This window comes from Peromyscus californicus, unplaced genomic scaffold (assembly GCF_007827085.1).
Source record: "Peromyscus californicus insignis strain IS unplaced genomic scaffold, ASM782708v3 Scaffold_7__1_contigs__length_154581171, whole genome shotgun sequence".
NCBI lineage: Eukaryota > Metazoa > Chordata > Mammalia > Rodentia > Cricetidae > Peromyscus > Peromyscus californicus.
In genome coordinates, this window is record NW_026294595.1 from 87,595,620 (window position 1) to 87,615,109 (window position 19,490).

General features: G+C 41.8%; 1 protein-coding gene across 6 annotated transcripts in view; it reads left to right on the top strand.

Annotated features, from left to right (window-relative positions):
• The first annotated feature begins 818 nt into the window (after nucleotides 1-818).
• Nucleotides 819-19,490, top strand: part of Fmn1 (formin 1) — a 380,313-nt gene continuing 361,641 nt past the window's right edge. For 3 of the 6 annotated variants that reach the window (XR_008214879.1, XM_052723123.1, XM_052723128.1), the window contains exons 1-3: nucleotides 819-929; nucleotides 1,409-1,531; nucleotides 3,605-3,740. The gene's annotated coding sequence lies outside the window, so the exon portion shown is untranslated. The remainder of the gene's footprint in view (nucleotides 930-1,408; nucleotides 1,532-3,604; nucleotides 3,741-19,490) is intronic. The other 3 variants (XM_052723124.1, XM_052723126.1, XM_052723125.1) reach the window with 3 other exon arrangements.

The following is a 19,490-nucleotide window of genomic DNA, read 5'->3' on the forward strand; positions in this document are numbered from 1 at the left end:
CTAATCCTCTTATGAAAGGTTTCCTGATTTGAGCTGTAATCATCGGTGGTTAGAGCTTTATGTGGAACAAAACCGTGTCTCTGGGTATCAAGGTCTGTACCCAGTTACCAACACTGCAAGAGTGCTGCAAAGAGATTCAGCAATGCAAGATTCACACAAGCAAGCTGGCCGCCTTGCAAGACCCGAGCTCCTTGACACCCCGACAGTCTGAACATTTTTCTGTTGAAAACGATTTAGCTTTTGGGTCGTTTCCGGGAAGAGCAGTTTGGAGGGGACTGAAGGTTAGACCGAGACCTGCTGGAGAACTAACATAAAGGTTTGGTTTATTGAGTCCCCCCCCCCAATTTTAGATTATAATAGAGAATGCAGTAAGGGACGCTGGGAGGACCCCAGGAAGCCACTAGGCCTGGCCACGTCTCTAAAGCTAGGGAACCTTGGCAAAGCTGAGGCCACCAGCTCCCCTCCCCCATCACTTCCAGCAAATCCCGAGCCTGCGCCACGAAAGGTAGCAAGCCAGGGGGATGGACTCCGAGAACAGGTTGTCACCTTCACCGGTCACTTAGACCTAGCCTAAAAACCATCATGGTCGACCCAGCAACCAGGTCCCAGGCCACGCCGTGAGGGTTCAGCGATCGGGCCAGGAACAGTGCTTGGTCAGTTAATTTGGCGCTGCGGCTCTCTGCCCGCCTTCCCACCCTCTTGCTCAGCAGCCGCTACACATTTCTATTGGTCAGCATGGCTGTCTATCAGCCCATTGCACACCTCCCCCAAACAGCCTGTCAGGTAGGCGCGTGCTAGGGAGGCGGAGCTTGCGCCTGGGGGCGGGGCCTCGGCGGTGGAAGGCGCAGCGGCTGCCTCACTGCTGTGACTCTGGACTGGAGCGCTGAGGCATCTTCGCAGCCACCGCTACCCCTGCTGTACCTGGTCAGGTAAAAGAGTCTTGCTCCTGGCCGCCGTCTGCCCTACCTCTTCTTGCCAGCCAAAGGCTGCCTGCTCGGCCTCCCCGGCTGTAGGGCTCTGGCCAAAGCTGATAAGCTCCTACCTTAGCGTCCTCTCTCTAGCTAGAGTTGGTTCCTCCAGCTCTGCAGCCAGGCTGCTGGGTGCTGGGAAGTGCGATGGTGGCCCCTGGAATCACCCCAACATCCCTGTCTACAGAACTCATGTCATTATCTCTCAGGCCCTAGCCTTCTTGACCCGTTCAGTGCGGTCTCATTCCAGCTTGGCTCAGGAAAGCTGGGAGGGTTGGAGGGCCAAAGAGGGGAAGGATTCAGGCTTTTATTTTTATTTTTATTTTTTTTTAAACGATACAATTATACTGCAAGGAAGTTGGATTGAGAATAGACGCTGCTTCGTGTCTGTCTCGGCAATAACGAGGGTATCTGTTGCTGTACTGTGCTTGTGTTTATAGGTGGCATTCATCATCACCGTTTTCTTCTGTCACCTTGTCATCATCACAACCATCACCAACAACATCATCTCCTCCTCCATTCAGAACTCTCTAGTTCTCCAAAGGCGGTCTCTGTTCCTCTATGTAAGTGTTGGACACTCCTCCTTCCAATAGCAGACAATGTCCTTGTCTCCAGAGGCCACAAACCAAACCTTGTTTTAATTCAAGGACAACTAGCTGGGAGCAGTGTGTGTGTGTGTGTGTGTGTGTGTGTGTGTGTGTGTGTGTGTGTGTGTGTGTGTGTGTGTGTGTGTGTGTGTGCATAAGAAACCTCTCTGTTTTAATCATCAACATTTCTGCTTACTAACTCCTACAGAGTTTGATATTGGCCCTGACACAGTCCTGATGGACCGAAGGACCGAATGCAGGGTCTGGGATCTTGTAGTATAGAGCTATGGAAGGCAAGGTATACCGATACCGAGGTGAGCCTTTGAGAGGAACAGGTCAGGCAACCAAACATCTGACTTTCTCCCACAGTGGCTGCAGTTGTACCAAAGCTTGTTTAGTATTCATGCTTGCAGATGGGGTGTGTGTCACTGTGGTTATGTCACCATAGAGGGAATCTAAGTTTCAGAGAGAGGGGCTGGGAGGGAGGGTAGGGGAGAGAGAGAGAGAGAGAGAGAGAGAGAGAGAGAGAGAGAGAGAGAGAGAGAGAGAGAGAGAGAGAGAGAGAGAGAGAATATTAAATTCTATTGTCTAGACCAGAAGGCATTTTCTAGATATACCTCTGAGACTCGACAACCATTGCTTAGCTCTTTCCAGGGCTTGCTGCAAGGTCTATTAGATCTCTGATTTATTAGCCCTCGTTTAGGAAGAAAGCATTAAAGCTGAGAATCGAATATCAGATTACCCCTCATCGCGGAATCATTGCTTTTGAGGATTCCAGAGCTCCCAATTCTCCTCAGCCAGAAACACCTCCATAATAATCTTCCTTGCTCTCCAGGGTATACAGTCTAGTGGCAGCATCAACAAATGCCAGGTTGCTGGGCATAGTACAGGAACTAGGAGGTAGCAGCCTCTTTGGAGGAAAACACTGGTTAATACAGTGTTAATACAGTGGATCATACTGGTTAAACTCATAAACCCATTAGGCATAGTTTCAAGTCCTGGCCCAGCCTTAGTTTCATGATTTTGGTAAGTCATCTTCTTGAACTTAATTTCTCATCTGAGAAATGCAGGTAATCTTACCTCTCCTCTCCTAGGGAAGTTGTAGAAATAAATGAAATCGTGTAAATAAAAATGTTTAGTAATTTCCTGGCAGATAGTGAGTGGTGGAATTAATGATCAGTGCTGTTAGTAATACTAGCCAACAAGGATAACAAAGGCTCTAAAAAGTGTGTCTTCTTTCTTTCTCTGTGTGCTTTAGATCTCAGTGCTTATACTAATAGGTAATGGTCATCTTCGGATTCCCAATAGGATTGCCCCTTAAGGGACCCACTGATTGAAGCCATCTGTGTTTAAGCAGCCATGCTGTACTCCAGCCTGTGGAAATGCTTAGCAAGCTTTCAGTTAAGATGCATTACAGCTGAAGCTTTAGAGGCGACTTCTCTCTAGTCTCTGGGTCTGTCCTAGGCTGTTCTTTTCTCACTGGCGGTTCACCGCACTGACTTGATAAATTGTGCTTTCTGCAGAATCATTAGTGAATACATTGGCTTCTGCCCAGGGGAAGCAAACAGCTTTGCTTCAAATGTCTGTGGGAATTGAAGCAACTCTAAATCACCACCCTGAAGTAACTTATTGTGTAACAGCATTATTCTTTTCTAAGACTTCAAACTAGACAGAACCACTGAATAACTATGTAGTTCGAATCTCTTATTCAGAGAACTTAACATCATTCCATCTGCTTTGGGGAGGGGGATACTTTGAAATTTGGAGTTTATTGTCCTTTATATTAGTAGGATTTTTTTTATATGGGGCAGAAGTCCAGCAGAAGAATCCTAAGCAAAAGGATGAGCATTTGGGTCTCACCTGACTGAGCCCAACCAGGTCCTAATATCCTGGTGAGAAAGCTGGTCTACCTCCAGGTGGCTCCTGACTTTCAGGGGCTTCTAAAGTTGCCATCCTGTTTTCTAACTCTTTGTCTTTTGGTATTTTTGCTGGTTCTCTTTTAGCTCTGCTTTTCTCTTCCCTTATTGGCCTTACTCTCTTCTGTTACAGACCCTGCCCCTCCTGTGCCTTCACAAACTCTAGATTCATATCCTTCTGGTTCCATAACCCAAGGCTGCTCCCTTCCCCAAGTCCTAAGTGAACAGTCCCAGGAAAGAATTGCACTTGAAAAGCCTCTTATTCACAGGTATGGCTTGTCTGGGCTAAATGCTTTAGCCAAGGGAATGGGGTGCTATAGATCTCATGATTGTCTGAGGATTGAGTTTCATATCCTAGTCTTCTGCCCTATCTAGATATAAAATTGGTGGAGCAAAAGAAGAGAAGTAGGAACTGGGAACAGTGTGGAACTTGGCATGATGTTGGTTAACATCCTTGATAGAGGTCTAATGAACACCTTTCTCTGACCTAGTATACAGTGCTCCACAATCTAGTTATGTTAAAGCTCTGGGTTCGTGCATATCATTGCAGACTGAATTTTGCTTCAGATGACCTTGCTTTTAATATTTTAAATTAAAACTTTATTGTGGAACCTAGAAAAATCATCAGGGATGTTGAAGAACTTGCAGTGATTCCACTGTTGGTGGTTTGATCATGTTTGGAATCGATTATAATCTCTTCTGGGCCAAATTTTAACACCAGCTATATTTTTTGGATGTACATAGTATTTGACTTAAAATCAGCTTAATTCTTAGCATGTCTCAGCTTGTGTGCTGACAAAAGTTACAGCCATTCATCTGACATGCTTGATTTTTGCAGAGAAGCTAAACCACGGAAAGCAAATGTGAGCCTGTACCAACAGGCTGGCCTTTGGAAGGAAAAGAAACATCCCTGTGTTTAGGGTTTGTGCTGAACTGCCAGCAAAACAGTAATCCGTGTCCCTATAAAACTATAATTACTGTTGTGGGAGGAGGTAGAGTGGTTACAGCCTCCTGACCTCATCAACATAAAAGGCTGGAAACTCAGGAATGGATTGTGTCTTCCTTAGAGCTTCTGGGTCCTTTAATGAAGAGTAAAAACAATCTCATGATAAGGGAATAATCTAGTGATTTTCTGTACTCACCCAACCCTTGAACATACACTACCCTAGTGCCTCTGTGATTAGGGGGAGAATTGTTCCTTCATTGGGCCTCCATACCTCTACTTTCATATGCTGAACAAACCTCTTAAATTCTCTGCAGGAAGTCAACTTCTAGCCAAGTCCTTTTTATTTTCTCTTCTCCAAACCCACACATCTCTTATTTCCCTGCCCTAATCAAAACTGACTTGTTTTGTGTTCTATTTTATTAGATTCATCCCTGATCTCCTGTCTAAAGTGTCACAGATCACTGTTAAATACCGATATACTGCAAATTAAACACATTTTTCATTGGTCTTTCAGGTGACAAGCTATTGAGGGTAGTATTTTGGAATTGGCAGGACTTTTTAGCATGCGTGTTATCCACAAGGGTTGGGACATTAATTGAGAAGCAGCAGACTTGTGGGGATAGATAAAAAGCAGTACAGGAAATAGCATTATGTTGCAGCTGACAGGTCCAATTCTCACATGCCTGCCTTGAGCTTTCCCTTCTCACTGAGAGTGCTCTAGGGCATGTTTGGGGGGAAGGAAGCACAGTGGACATAGATGACCTCAACATTGATGCATTAAAAAAAAAAAAATCCATCCAATAGAGCAGTGCTGTTAAACAAGCCCTCAGCCATAGTTGCTCTGCTTTGAACCCATTTGGATATCTACACTCACTCATCCAAGCTTGATGCCCTTTCCTCTGAAACATGGGAAGAAAAATTACAGATGTTTCAAAGAGAACAAGACCCTTCCTGGTTAGTAGGAAAAGCCTTCCCCAGTAACCCATTTGTTGTAGCAATTCCAATTTCCTAGCCTGATACTCATGCAAATGAGGTCCAAATGAAAATGTCTGAATGAATGGTGTCACCTGTGGGAGAGAGGGCACCCTTCTAGGTATGTTCAGGCGACCATGGTGCTGCTCTTGCTCTCTGAGAGCTCCCTACCAGTGCCAAATCTCTGTCTAGAGTCTCAGGTTGTTTTGTTTTGTTTTGTTTGAGACAGGGTTTCTCTATGTAACAGCCTTGGCTGTCTTAGATCAGTTTTTCTAAGTATGAGAAAGAAAGGTTTTTGCACTTTGACGGTATAAAATTGCTGAACTAGAAGGTAGAAATTATTTTGGAATAATTGTTATGGAAATAGATAATGATCTTTCTCCTCTGAGAGAAATAAACATTAACACAAATTGTGTTTAAATGTGTTTGGGCCTCTAGAGGTGCTAAATAATATTTCCCCATCCACTGAGAATACAATCTCTTGTCCCCTACCTGGAAAATAGTTTGTGTGTAAGCATTGTAGCAGTGCTTCTCAACCTTCCTAATGCTGTGACCCTTTAATATAATTCTTCATGTTTCGGTGACCCCCAACCATAAAATTATTTAGTTGCTACTTCATAACTATAGTTTTGCTACTGTTATGAATCATAATGTAAATATCTGATATGCAAGATATCTGATATGCAACCCCCCAAAGGGGTCACAACTCACAAGTTGAGAACTGCTATGTTAGAGGTAATGTGTAAAAATGTACACTTCTGCTTTGATGTGTTCACTGACAAGAAACACACCTTGGTGCTCTTAGCCCTGTGAGTACTAGCAGAGCTGGGTTTTCACCTTTCCAACACATAGTCCATGCAACCTAGAAAAGGAAAAAAAAATCCTTAAATGATAGTCTAAGGGAGGCAGTGAGAAGTGCCTGATGCCTCCCCTGGGCTCATCCTGGGCCTAATACAGAGGATTTAGAAAACTTGCCTTGGTTATGAGCTCTGCTGGCCCATTGTGTGTACAAAGTAAGTGGTGCTGAACCTCTTGTACAGAAAGGACCAGGACTCAGAGAGGTTAATGTGTTTGCTCAAGGGCATAGTTTTAAGTAGAATCTGGTTAGTATTTTGCCTGCTTGCAAGGCTTGCATTCTACTTTCTATGCCCTAGTAGGCCAGTGAGAATACTCCTGGTTTTAATTTATTTTACTTTAAAGCAGGATAAGCCATAAATATAGTGCAATATTTTGAGTACAGATCTAGTGAAAAAGCAAGAGTGGCTTTTTAGACTCATTAAAATGGTCATCCGTTCTCTTTTTAGATGAAGGCAGTCACTTTGGCCACATTTCTAAGCCTAGCACAAATTTGGAAAGCTTTGCAAAAAAAAAAAAAATTAAGCTAACAGATCCGCAGAAAGTGGAATCATTTATAGAATTGGCACCAGTCCTGGCCTTGTTTGACAGTGTCCTCATCTCCATAGATCTGCTTCTTCTCTAGCATCCTCCACTGTTTGCCCATAGGAGAGTGGCAGGGCTTTTGGATTCTGGTTTTGCTGCCCATTCAAGTAAGTCCCGGGTAATTAAGGTTAGAACACTCAATGTGTAGTGGAGGGTACTGTCTTTGTGTTAAGTCTGCTTTCTGATTTGGTTTAAGCTAGTCCTAATTTTAAGCTCTGCAAATACATGTTAATTTTAATTCTTAGGAATATTTGAAAAACTTTAATGCCACAAAGATCACAGTATCTAAAGAAAAGCTATGACAGATTACTAAAGAAAACATGGGTTTTTGTTTGTTTTTTTTTTTTTTTGGTTTTTCGAGACAGGGTTTCTCTGTGTAGCTTTGCACCTTTCCTGGATCTCGCGCTGTAGACCAGGCTGGCCTCAAACTCACGAAGATCCGCCTGCCTCTGCCTCCCGAGTGCTGGGATTAAAGGCGTGCGCCACCACCGCCCGGCTGAAAACATGTTTTCTTAATCACCATCATGTGCATAATTCTTGCATACACATTATTTTGTAAGGAGGTAACAAGGTGTTTTTCTTACTTGTGTAATGGAAAACAATGAAATTAGGATGTGAAAAATGACTTGCCCAAGGTCACTCCTGCCTGCACAGTACAGGGCTAAGAATAGATCCAGGTCACCTGACACCCTGGCTTTATTCATTGCATCACTGAGCTAGCTCCTTTCCAGAAGTAATTGTTCTTCTAATTGCAAACATGAAGAGGGCAAAGGGTAGTGAAATCCTAGGCTCGGTCTGGGTGACTTGGCTGTTTAGTTTTCTCCTCCTCTCTAATTTTCACTTCAGGATGCAGCATCTCCATGGCTGCCAATCGATCACCATTTGCTAAATCCAAGAGCTCAGCTAAGACAGAATTTATTATGAAGTGTAAGTCCCAAGCTGGTCGAATGACAAAGCAAGGTGGCGCTTCTGCCTGAACCACATCTCAGAGAGGGGACAAGGGGATGGGTCCAGCCTAAGAATACACACAGAAGGCTGTGTCATCAGTCCTAGAGAATAGCATAAGGAAAATGAATGTCATGAACTAGAAGAGGATTGGAAAAACTTTTTTTTTTTCTTTTGGTTTTTCGAGACAAGGTTTCTCTGTGTAGCTTTGCGCCTTTCCTGGAACTCACTCTGTAGCCCAGGCTGGCCTCGAACTCACGGAGATCCGCCTGGCTCTGCCTCCCGAGTGCTGGGATTAAAGGCGTGCGCCACCACTGCCCGGCTTGGAAAAACTTTTCTACAAATTTTTAAGGACCGGGGTGGGCTTTCGTTGTTACAATTTCTCTAGCTTGATAAATCCAGAGTGGTGAGGCAGAACTACTGAAGTCTCATTTTGCTCCTGTCTTTTTCATTCAAGCCAAGAAGATAAGCATCCTCATCAGTGAGAACAGCCACAAAACAAGCACCTAATGTTTTTATTACAAACAGCTTTAATTTCCGTTTTAATCATGTTCTTTCTTGTGAAGGTTAAGCAGTTGACCTCCACCACTCTTAGAGCTACACCACTCCCGAGAACTGTGGTCTGGGAGAATGATAGCATGCCACAGCATTGGCAGAGGGAGCCTTCTGGTCATGGAGGTAGTAGGCCACATGAGTGACACTGTAGCACCCAGCATTTTGCCACCACGACTCTCTCAGTGTAGTGTTCAGGTCATACTTTGTCCTTAGGAATCTTTGTGACATTTCCTATGTACCCATCTACCTACACATACTACACACACACACACACACACACACACACACACACATACACACACACACACACACACACACACACACACACACACCTGTAGGGTGTTATGGCTTTCTTGGTGACTGCCAGGAAGCAAGGCATGGGTATCCCTCTTTCTGAGTTGCTACACCTCTCTCTCCCTTTCCCCTAAGAACTCTGAGAGAATCCTCCTTTTATGTTTCTTTGGGACTCTTCATATCTAAAATTCTCTATCTCTTTTAATAGTCTCAAAGAAATTTCCTAAGAAGATTTTTATATCATCTCAAGAAATCCTTCTAAGAATTTAAGATTTAGAGGGATCTAGAAGTATTGATGAGTTATTTCTGTTTTTCTACTTACCTCACTTGTCCCGATGCAATAACTTTCCATTTTGATGCCTGTCAAGGAGGAAAGGCGGGAAATAAGATGAATATAGATTAATATCTCTGCATGTTACTTTGCTTCTAGAACCACAGCAACTTTGTGAGATGTCTTGTAAATACCTACTTCCCTTTTTCTAAGGATGACCTATAAGCAAAAGGTTCATATATTCACAACTCCATCCCTGGCCATACCTAGATAAATGAGCAATAGAATTTTCAACCAGGAGGGGACACATGAGTTATTGCCCCTAAACCAGTGTTTTGGATTAGAGGATGGCAGTATGCAGGAGTCACCTGAGTTAAATTATAGAGAAGTGCTCCAGGGTCCAGCCTGAGAAACTTACTTCTGGAAGGCCCTGCTTCAGCTTCTTCCTGCCATTGGCTCACTCATTTCTTTAACTGATTTCATGAAATGGTCCATGAATTCCACAGCATCACCTTGGCTTCCGATTTTGATAAAGGTGCCTTAAAACCCAAGATTCAGCCACTTTCAGTCAAAAGTAATATAAGAATGATCACCAGTTTGCCAAGGGAAAAAAAAAGCCAGGGTGAAGAGGAAACTGAAATCCAAGATAGGTGAAGCAATTGTAAGAGAATCTAACAACTTAGGATGTGTTCATCGAATGATTTAAAGGGACAGCTGTATGAGTTGGATTTGTGATTCCTGAAAACACTTTGGCATGTTTTCAAAAGAACGTTTTTAGCTCTAGGCACTGCCTTGACCACTAGAGAGAGTTGAATGACCATCAGGATTTTCAAAGCTGGTAGCTCTTGTACTTAAGAGCTCACTGGAGTGCTGGGAATGGTGAAGCCAGGATGAGATACCTCAGGAAACACAGGAAGTTTGCAGGAGTTTAAAGGGGGTTGGACAGGAGAAGAGCTGGATTACAGTACAGGCAGTAAGAACAAGAAACTGATGGAAATAGAGTTAGGTCACTATAAGAGAAATCTGTATTCATATTTAGAGCTTCCTGGAATGCCATGAGGTTGCCTTTTGTGGTAGGGAAATTAGTTCAAGGCAAGGTGGTATAGGTATTCGTAAAGGCTGCAATGGAGAGAGGCCAGCACTGAAAGGGGATGGAGCACAGTGACTAATACCTATGTTTTCTTTAAAGATTGCATCATTTTCCCTGTGAAAAACATTAACTCTTAGACTAGAATGCCAGCCCATACTTTGACAGAATGCAGTAGGAGTTAAAGCACTTCACAGGCATAGTTTTATGAAATCTCTCTTCTTTTGCTAAAATGTATATAAAAGCTTCAGAGTTTGATTGGCAGAAGACATTTCCAAAAGTAAAGGCAATAAGAATTTATTTATCCTTTATAGTATAGTCAGCAGTGACTAAAGTTTGTTCGCAGGCAATGAGTTGTTCACTGAAATTGAAAGAAATAACTATTGTAATATGGATATGATAATGCTAAACATGGGGAATACTGGATTTTTATATAAAATGAGTAGATTTCTTGAATTATTCCAATTTTACCAACTTATTGCTGTGGTCTGTGTGCATGTGCGCTTGTATGGGTGGGTATGAGTGTGTGCATTCATCTATGCCTGCATTTGGAGGCCAGAGGTTGATATCCAGTGTCTTCCTTGAGTGTTCTGTTTTTCATGTTAAGGCAAGTCTCTTACTGAACCCAGGACTCACCATTTCTGCTAGTCTAGCTAGATCCCATCTCTGCCTTTTGAGTGCTGGGAAACCAGGTAGAACTCAATATTCTATGGGTTCTGGGAACCCGAAGTCCAGTCCCCATGCTTGCATGGCAAGTGCTTTATGTTAACATAGTAGGCTGATATTATCTAACAGTAGGTAAAAAATACCTGAAAATGAAGTGTAAAGGAAACATTGCATGTATGAGTCATCTTCTCAGCCCTGAAACTTACTTTATGAAAATAATGTATGTTGATTATTAAGAATTCCAATAAGGCCAAAAATTATGAGATTATGAGAGCAATTAAAATTCTCATACTATAATTCTCATTATTAACCTTAGATGTATATTATTTCAGACATCTATATACCTGGATATTTATAAATATTTATGTGAAAATGAATAAACAAGTATAACAAAAATAATATAAATTTTTGGATTCTAAGCAATTAAAGAAAATGAAACTAAAAGAAAATGAAACTTGAACTAAATTTACCTCATTTCAGATATGTTGTTTCTTTAAAATCTCTGACTAAAAATAATATGAGTTTTGGCTAAAAATAAGTTATGCTCATAAATTATTGTCTTCAAATAGCATCAGTTGATTGCTATCGCTTAAAGATGAGTGCTTTTGAAACTTCTCCCCTCTCGTCCCTACATCTTGAGTATTATTAAATATATTCTTGCTTCTGTGTCATTCAATTTTGTTATTCTGTTTGGGGCTACAAGTATGATGGTGTAAGTTGTGTAGTGGTGGTGTCAAGCTTAAATGGCTTCCATGTATGCAAACTCTGGGGATATTTCCTTTGTACTTCATTTTAAGGTATTTTACCTACTGTTAGATAAATGTCAACCACTATGTTAACATAATCTCCAACACTTTGGATCTCTGAAATTGTGTGAACTATTAGCTTTATTGTTTGCTCACCAAAATGTTATTGCATATTAACTTACTATCAGGAATTTCCACAGAAAATCCTTGTTAAAGCACACATAGGCCCTGTCCTCCAAGAATGAGTGCAGCCAACATACAGTAAATTCCTAGTGTGTTGGCTCCAAGGCAGCTGTTTTATTATTATTTTCCCTACATGAGATCTGGCATTCCATAGTCGCTTGGTAAATACACATTTCACTAAGTATTTATGTGCCATTTGCTGTGGTAAGTGTGTAAAAAGATGTGTCTAATTTTTGTCTTGAACCATTAGGAAGACATTTACTGTCTCTATTTTATAGATGACAAAGCTGAGTCTTGGCAAGTAATATCCTGCGGTTTTACAAAAGGAGTTGACTATAAAATTCATGGCATCAGGACTGGTAAATTAGAGGTAATGGAGGAAAGAGGCACGTGCCCATTGATTGTGATCCAGTGAGGTGAGGTGCAAAGCCTTGTATGTACAGTCTGAGAGTTAGAAGACTGTTTATTGCATGGTGTCTGTTATGTACTTACTAGATGTATAATAACAGGGAAGCCCTTTCACTCCCTTAAACCTTGGTGTCATTTCTGTAAAATAGGGTTAACAGTGAGAGTATTAAATGAAATAATGTAAATGTAAATTAAATACTTACAATAGTATCTCCCTAAGTGTTCAAGAAATAGCAGCTATTGGCATTATTAGTATTTTTATAAAGCACTTGGGATGTTCAAACAAAAGAATACCTGCCCACCCAGGATTTTCAGGGGATGAGGCCTTTATCTTGCACTCTGCTGAAAGCCCAGGAACTCATCTGGTAAGAAACAGATAGAATCTTGGTAGGAAGAGAAACGTGAAGCATGGGGCTGAGAGGTCCCACTGAGGTGCGAGGTATCTGCGCCGCCCTGTGTACCTCCTGCGACTTCCTTCCTTCGCTTGTACTTCCAGAGACTCTGCAAACAGGAGCATCTGTGTTCAGAGAAGCTGACTTGCAAATAGACTATCTTATCTTACTGGACCATCTTCCCATTGAGAAGGTGAATGAGTCAGTGTCTGCACAGCTCCAAGGAAACATGAGGTGACAGGGCAGTTCTGGGGCTATTGGCCCAGCAGGCTTCTGGGGCCATCCCAGGCCAGGGTATGTGCAATGGATGGCTGGTCCTAAGAAGGTACACCTACTGCCTCTCACATAGTCTAGATCAGCATTTCTGAATCTTCTTCTCATTGCCACCCACATTTAAGCATCCCCTCTGTGAAATGTTCATACAGCAGATGAACTGTGTGTCTATTTATACACTGTTTACTTATCCTGCCTCATGTCTAAGAAAGAGTGAGATTTTTCTCCCTTCCTGATAAACCAACTGGAATGAGCCAGACTTCAGAGATCCTCTTCAGGTAGGCTCCTGCTCAGTTTGTATTCCACAAAGCAGTAGCCAAACCATGTTTCTCCCAGGTTAGAACTCCCCAGTAGCTTCCTATTAGACTTAGAATCTTAGGTAATGGGTCCCCAAATTTGCATCATCTGGATGTTTCTGTCTGTTTTCAAAGACCTAAAGCCAGTCTGTTTGCAAAGAAGAATTGTTCCCATAGACAAGCCAAGGCCACTGAACAGAGAGCCCTGGGCAGGCTTCTCTGTATGGAGTTGATGTGGAGAGGATGCGGTTTGGCACCAACAGTAGTGGTCACAGCTCTAAAAGGGCTCAGAAGGAGGGAAATTTGCTGCCCTAGAAAATGAGGTGAGAGATTTCTGGAGAAGTGGCAGGCAGAGATAGAACCTGATGTAAGACTGTTTAGGAGCAAAGCTGTGAAATATATGAAAAAAATTCAGAATATGTCATATGAATTACAGATAGCAATCATAGTCTACAGATGGAATAGCATGTGCAGAGCCCCAGGGAGGAAGATGTGGTCTGCATCAGAATCTCTAAAAGGTAGCTGTGCCTGGAGTATAATAAAAATAACCACACTGTGAAAGTCTCATTGGCAATGGGAGGCAATGCCCTCTGGGAATTGATTCCATAACAGGGGTCTAGAGCATACTCCTAAGTATCTTCCAGATACCATGTTCATCAAAAGATGCTATTGAGTATCATTAACTGCATTGCAAGGATGAGAAATAAAGGCACATAAGAGATTGTTTAGCTGTCTCAGGTTGGCATGCTGAAATAGAAGATCTGGCATTTGAACTTTGGTCCTAAAGCTATGTTAATGGTGGGAATCTGGGATACTCTGTCCCTAAGACTATGAAGCATGGAGCTCAGAGGCATCTGAACATCTGAATTCTTTGGCATAATAGCCTTGACGCAATCCTTGTGCCAGATGGTTTGATGGCTATTCTATTCTTGTTTGTCAACCTGACTATATCTGGAGTAAACTACAGTTCAGAAATGGAGGGCACACCTGTAAGATATTTTTTGCTTGGTTTGAAGTGGGTGAATACACTTCTAGTTGGGACCTTTGAGGCAGGAAAACACATGCCTTTAATTGGGATCTTAAGATGAGACAACACACATCTTTAATCTGGGCCATACTTGCTGCTGGAAGCCTGTATAAAGAAATGGAAGAAGGAAGCTTTTGCTCTTTGCCAGCTTGCCCTCACCTTGCTAGCACATCTATTCCTTCACTGGTGTTATAGCCTACTTCTTCAGGATTCCATCATATTTGGAAGACCGTCTGCAACATCCAGTCTTGTGGTCTGAGCAACTTCTGGGCTCTTGGACTTTCTGTTAACAAACATTCATTGTTAGATTAGCTGGACTGCAGCCTGTAAGTCAGTCTCTCTCTCTCTCTCTCTCTCTCTCTCTCTCTCTCTCTCTCTCTCTCTCTCTCTCTCTCTCTCTCTCTCCTCCCTCCCTCCCTCCCTCCCTCCCTCCCTCCCTCTCTCTCTCTCTCTCTCTCTCTCTCTCTCTCTCTCTCTCTCTCTCTCTCTCTCTTTCTCTTTCGTTCTGTTGTATAAGTTCTGTTATTTTAGAGAACCATGACTAATACAGATGGCTAGAGAGGTTGGAGTTCCAGAGCAGGCTACAAAGACATAATGAGCTTCTTTTAATAGTTAGGTCAAAACTCTAGAAGGTCTCCAGTTGAAGATCTTTGTATATGGGCCATGTATAGGAAATTAAAGACAGTCTTTCAGGTGGTATATGTTTAATGTCAAATTAAATGTCTGGGCCAAAGAAGGGGAAGCCTTGAAAATACTGGGGTAGAGGGGTGGATATGGCCCAAGTCTCAAACTGACAGTGATTGCTGTTTAACAATAGACATGTTAATTTTACGCTCAGTGTCATTATTAGTTTCAATGCTTTTGATTGTTTTTCTTTTGGTTCTTATTGATGATACAAATGTGTATTTTTCCCCTCTGTCTAAATTTCTTAAACTTCCCTTTCACAACTTACTGTCTTGTGGTGTCTTTTTTGCCTTAGAAGTCTCAGTTCAGATCCTGTTTGTACCCTGAATTTTCCATTTACCTTCTGTCTTAGTTAGGGTTTACTATTACTGTGAAGAGACACCATGACCATGGCAACTCTTATAAATAAAACATTTAATTGAGGGGGCTCACTTATAGTTTTGGAGATTCAGTTTTTTATGATCATGAAGGGGAGCATGACAACATGCAGGCAGACAGGTGCTGGAGCTGAGAATGCTACATCTTGCAGGCAACAGGAAGTTGACTGACTGTCACACTGAGAGATGCTTGAGAAAGAGACCTCAAAGCCTGCCCCCACAGTGACACACTTCCTTCAACAAGGCTGCACCTCCTAATAGTGTCACTCCCTTTGAGAGCCATTTTCTTTCAAACCACCACATTCCACTCCCTGACCCACAAAGGCTTATAGCCATATCATAATGCAAAAAATGCATTCAGTCCAACTTCAAAAGTTTCCTTAGTTTATCACATTCTCAACAATGTTTAAAAATCCTAAGTCCAAAGTCTCTTCTGAGATGCATGGCAATCTCTTAACTCTAATCCACCTGTAAAAATGAAAATCAAAAAGCAGACCACATAGTTCCAACATATAATGGCAAAGGATATACATCACCATTCCAAAACACAGGGAAGGGAGCATAATGAGGAAATGCTGGACCAAAGCAAGACAGAAAACCAGCTGGGCAAACTCTGTATCTCCATATCTGATGTCAAAACACTCTCCAACTCTCCAATTGTGTTCAGCTTTGTTAACTACAACACACTTCTTTCTCTTGGGTTGGTTCCACTCCCTGTTAGCAGCTCTTCTTGACAGGTATCCCAGGACTCTGGCATCTCTGACATCTTGGGCACTCAAAGGCAATCCAGGCTGCAACTTTGCAGCTTCACAGAATGGCCTCTCTACTAGACCTCTATTCAGGGACAGCCATGATACATGCTGTCCTGAGGTGCAGAAGCAACTTCTATAACTAATTTCTTCTATCTTTAAAGCCAGAACCACATGGCCAAAGTTGCCAAGTTCTGCTTTCTAGGCCTAGAACATGGCCCCCTTGTTTAATTTCATCTTCACCAGCTTTCTGTTTTCCTTTACTGCCTAAGCTTGGCTTTCCTTGAACTTGATCTTTTGACCAAGCTGGCCTCAAACTCAGAGATCTTCCAGCCTTTGCCTTCCCAGTTCTGAGAGTAAAGGTGTGCACCACCACACCCAGTTCTAAACTTTCTTTAATTCCTTTTCACAAGTTGGAAACTTAGTTGGGTGGGATCTCCCCCTGAGGTTACCACTCTCTTTATTCCTTTTCTTAATCTGTTTATCTCCTTGAATAATGAACTTAGCTCCATTATGCCTTCTGGTGCTCTTTTTCTCCTCAAATATTTTTCCCTGCTTAGCTTGCTCCTTTCATTATATATCTTCATTACTACTAATATCCATATTACAGAGTCTATACTAGGCTGTTTTGAGATTTCTTCTGCCAATGGAATTAATCCAAAAGTCTTCACTTTAGCCCACTTTAGTCCTTGACTCTTTGGACAAGGACAAAATGCAGCCACTTCCTTCACCAAAATAACACAAGAATGTTCTCTAGGCAACATACTAAAATTCTTCTTTGAAACCTCTGGACAGTTCAAACAACTCTTAGCACCACTGTCTTCCATGCTCCTACTGGTATTGCCCATTAAGCAGTGCTTAAAGCATTCCACTGCTGTTATAATTCAAAGTACCAAAATCCAAATCACTCCAAACAAAACTATGGTCAGGCCTATCATAGCAATATACCAGTCCCTGGTACCAACTTCTGTCTTAGTTAGGGTTTACTATTGCTGTGAAGAGACACCATGACCATGGCAACTCTTATAAAGAAAACATTTAATTGAGGGGGGCTCACTTACAGTTTCAGAGGTTCAGTCTTTTATGATCATGAAGGGGAGCATGACAGCATATAGGCAGACGTGGTGCTGGAGCTGAGAGTACTACATCTTGCGGGCAACAGGAAGTCAACTGACTGTCACACTGAGAGACACTTGAGAAAAAGAGACCTCAAAGCCCGCCCCAACAGTGACACACTTCCTCCAACAAGACCACACCTTCTAACAGTGCTACTCCCTTTGGGGGTTATTTTCTTTCAAACCACCACACCTAGAAAAGTAGTTTGGTGAGTGTATTCCTTTCTCTACTGGGAGAATTATGGAATGGCACTGTAAATGGTTGAGGGAGGCTAAGAAACTTGCCAAAGAGTACTCTACTTTGTTGGTAATTAATAAAAATTAATTTAAATTTAAATTAATTTTAAAATTAGGCCTGAGTCCAAAGCTTCTCACTCTGAGTTCATTACTTTCCCCTCTATCTGCACCACTGGAGCTACATTGTCTCTAGTGAAGAATGTTCAGTCCTGGAGCACACAAGTATGTGCTGAATAGTCCATATTGTGTGATTTAAAGAGAGAAGCTAGCAAAAAAAAGGTGAATATGTCTTCTGTATGACACTCAGAGTTCTGATTGGTCTTCAGAGAGACTTGAGAGCCTGTGTTCCCAAACCAGCTACATTTGTGTCCTAGCTCAACCACTTACTGCCTGTGAGACCCCAGACAAAAGCCCCTCCCTGTGCATCAGGGGTTTTGTAGGTAAAATAGAGACCATATTATCTATCTCATAGACTACTTTTTTTGTGAAAATTAGGTTAAGACAGGAGAAGTCCTTAGAAGAATAGCAGTACACCACAAGTGTTCACTAAGTAGTAAGAAATGCCTTATTAAAGACACAGAGTGTTTATCTTTCACTTAGTAGCCAAAGCTTTGGAACCCTCTCTGTATTCCAGACTGGTTTCTTAGCTACAGGCAGCAGTGTTAGGATGTTGTCAGGGCCAGGAAAATCCTTGGGCCCTATCAGTACTTCCACTATTTACATATAACTAGAATTCTAATTAGCTTCACAGCCTGCCATTCTTCACTGACAGGGAACTTTGAAAATGATTTTTGAATGGCATAGATAATACGAAGCATAAATGATTTTTAACTGGTCATATTTTGGGAGTGAGTTTTTTTTAGAGACAGGGAAGAAACTATAGTTAGAGGGGGAAAGTAAATGCAGAGAGGCTGGCTAGTGGAGCATAGAGACAAATTATCCATCAAGAATGGTATAGAGGAAAATGCCCACTCTGTAGTAAATGCTCCATAAAGGATGTTTAAAATGAAGATGTACTGTTACCCTTGGCAGTGTTCCAACTGGTTGTTCTTCAGTGAAATTCGTGTCTCTTACATTTTTATGTCTTGATCTTACTGCAGTCTTCAGGTCAATTGCCCATTTAAATAACATGCTGTGTATGAATTTCCCCCCAAAAAAGCATTATGGAGATTTGAGACATCATAGTCAACAGTCAGTTCAACTCTGATCATAAATATTTTGTCTCATTTGAAGGGAATGGCATATAGAGGAATGTGTAGGGTTTCTCTGCTGTAGTCTGTAGTAAGTTTTACCTCACTGAGGCTGTACCTAGTAGCTGCCAGGCAAGCATTGTGCACATTGGACTGTGCTGGTTTAAAAGCCCCATTCTTCTTCTAGATGCCAAGGAACAGAAGTAGCCTATCTCCTTGAATTTCTTGTAAAACAGAAGTAGTGGAAGAAGAAGATAGATGGTGACACACTCAGAAGATGAGAATGTTTCCTTCCAGAATCCCAGTCCTCTCCTTAGAAACAACCTGTGATGTTATGAAGTCTCTGACCTTCCTCTGCAGGGAAAGCTCCTTCCTTTGAAAGGGTCCAGCTTAGTAATTAGGGCAGACATGGAAAGAAAAAAATCTTTCTACCCAAAACGTCTTCTCAGTAAAGTGAGATTCCTATGCAGGCCCACAGGTCAGCCCTCAGATTTTAAAATAGAAATCTCCATGTACTTGACCCATCACATTTTGCTTTTGGAAGCAGCAGGGTGCGAATTGTAGGAAGATTTCTGATTGACAGCCCAACTTTTGTATAAATCAAAGTATTGGTCAGTTTATTGACAGCATGTCAATATCAGCATTAGAAAAACCATGAAAAGTGACATGAACTTGATCAAGAATCTAATGACTAATATTTGTCTGTCTATTGATCCCTTAAATACAAGTGAATCAAGTTGTATGTGTTGAGGTTGCAGATGGTCTAATTATCTAAATCAATAAAATGCAATGATTATTGGGGACTGCCTTTCTGTTTGAAATGAAAATCTTGTGGTTTGAAATATTATGGACTTTTTACCTTTCCAAGGAGAACTCATTTGACAATGAATACACATACCAGCTGAGGAGGGAAAGAGTTCTGAGGCCAGTTCTTTCAGGTATGAAGTCTTTCGTGGAGGTAGACATTAACAACCCGGAAGTAGATTAGAATCTGAGGAGACATTGATAAGGAAGGTTACCAGCCTGTGGAACCAAATGTGTAATGATTCAATTTCATTAAAGTTTCTATCAAATAACGATCACGATGTACTTAAAAGACACTGGCTATCAAGCCTCTCTTCAAAAGTTCATTTAATTTGCATATGTTTGATTTCTTTTCTTTGCAA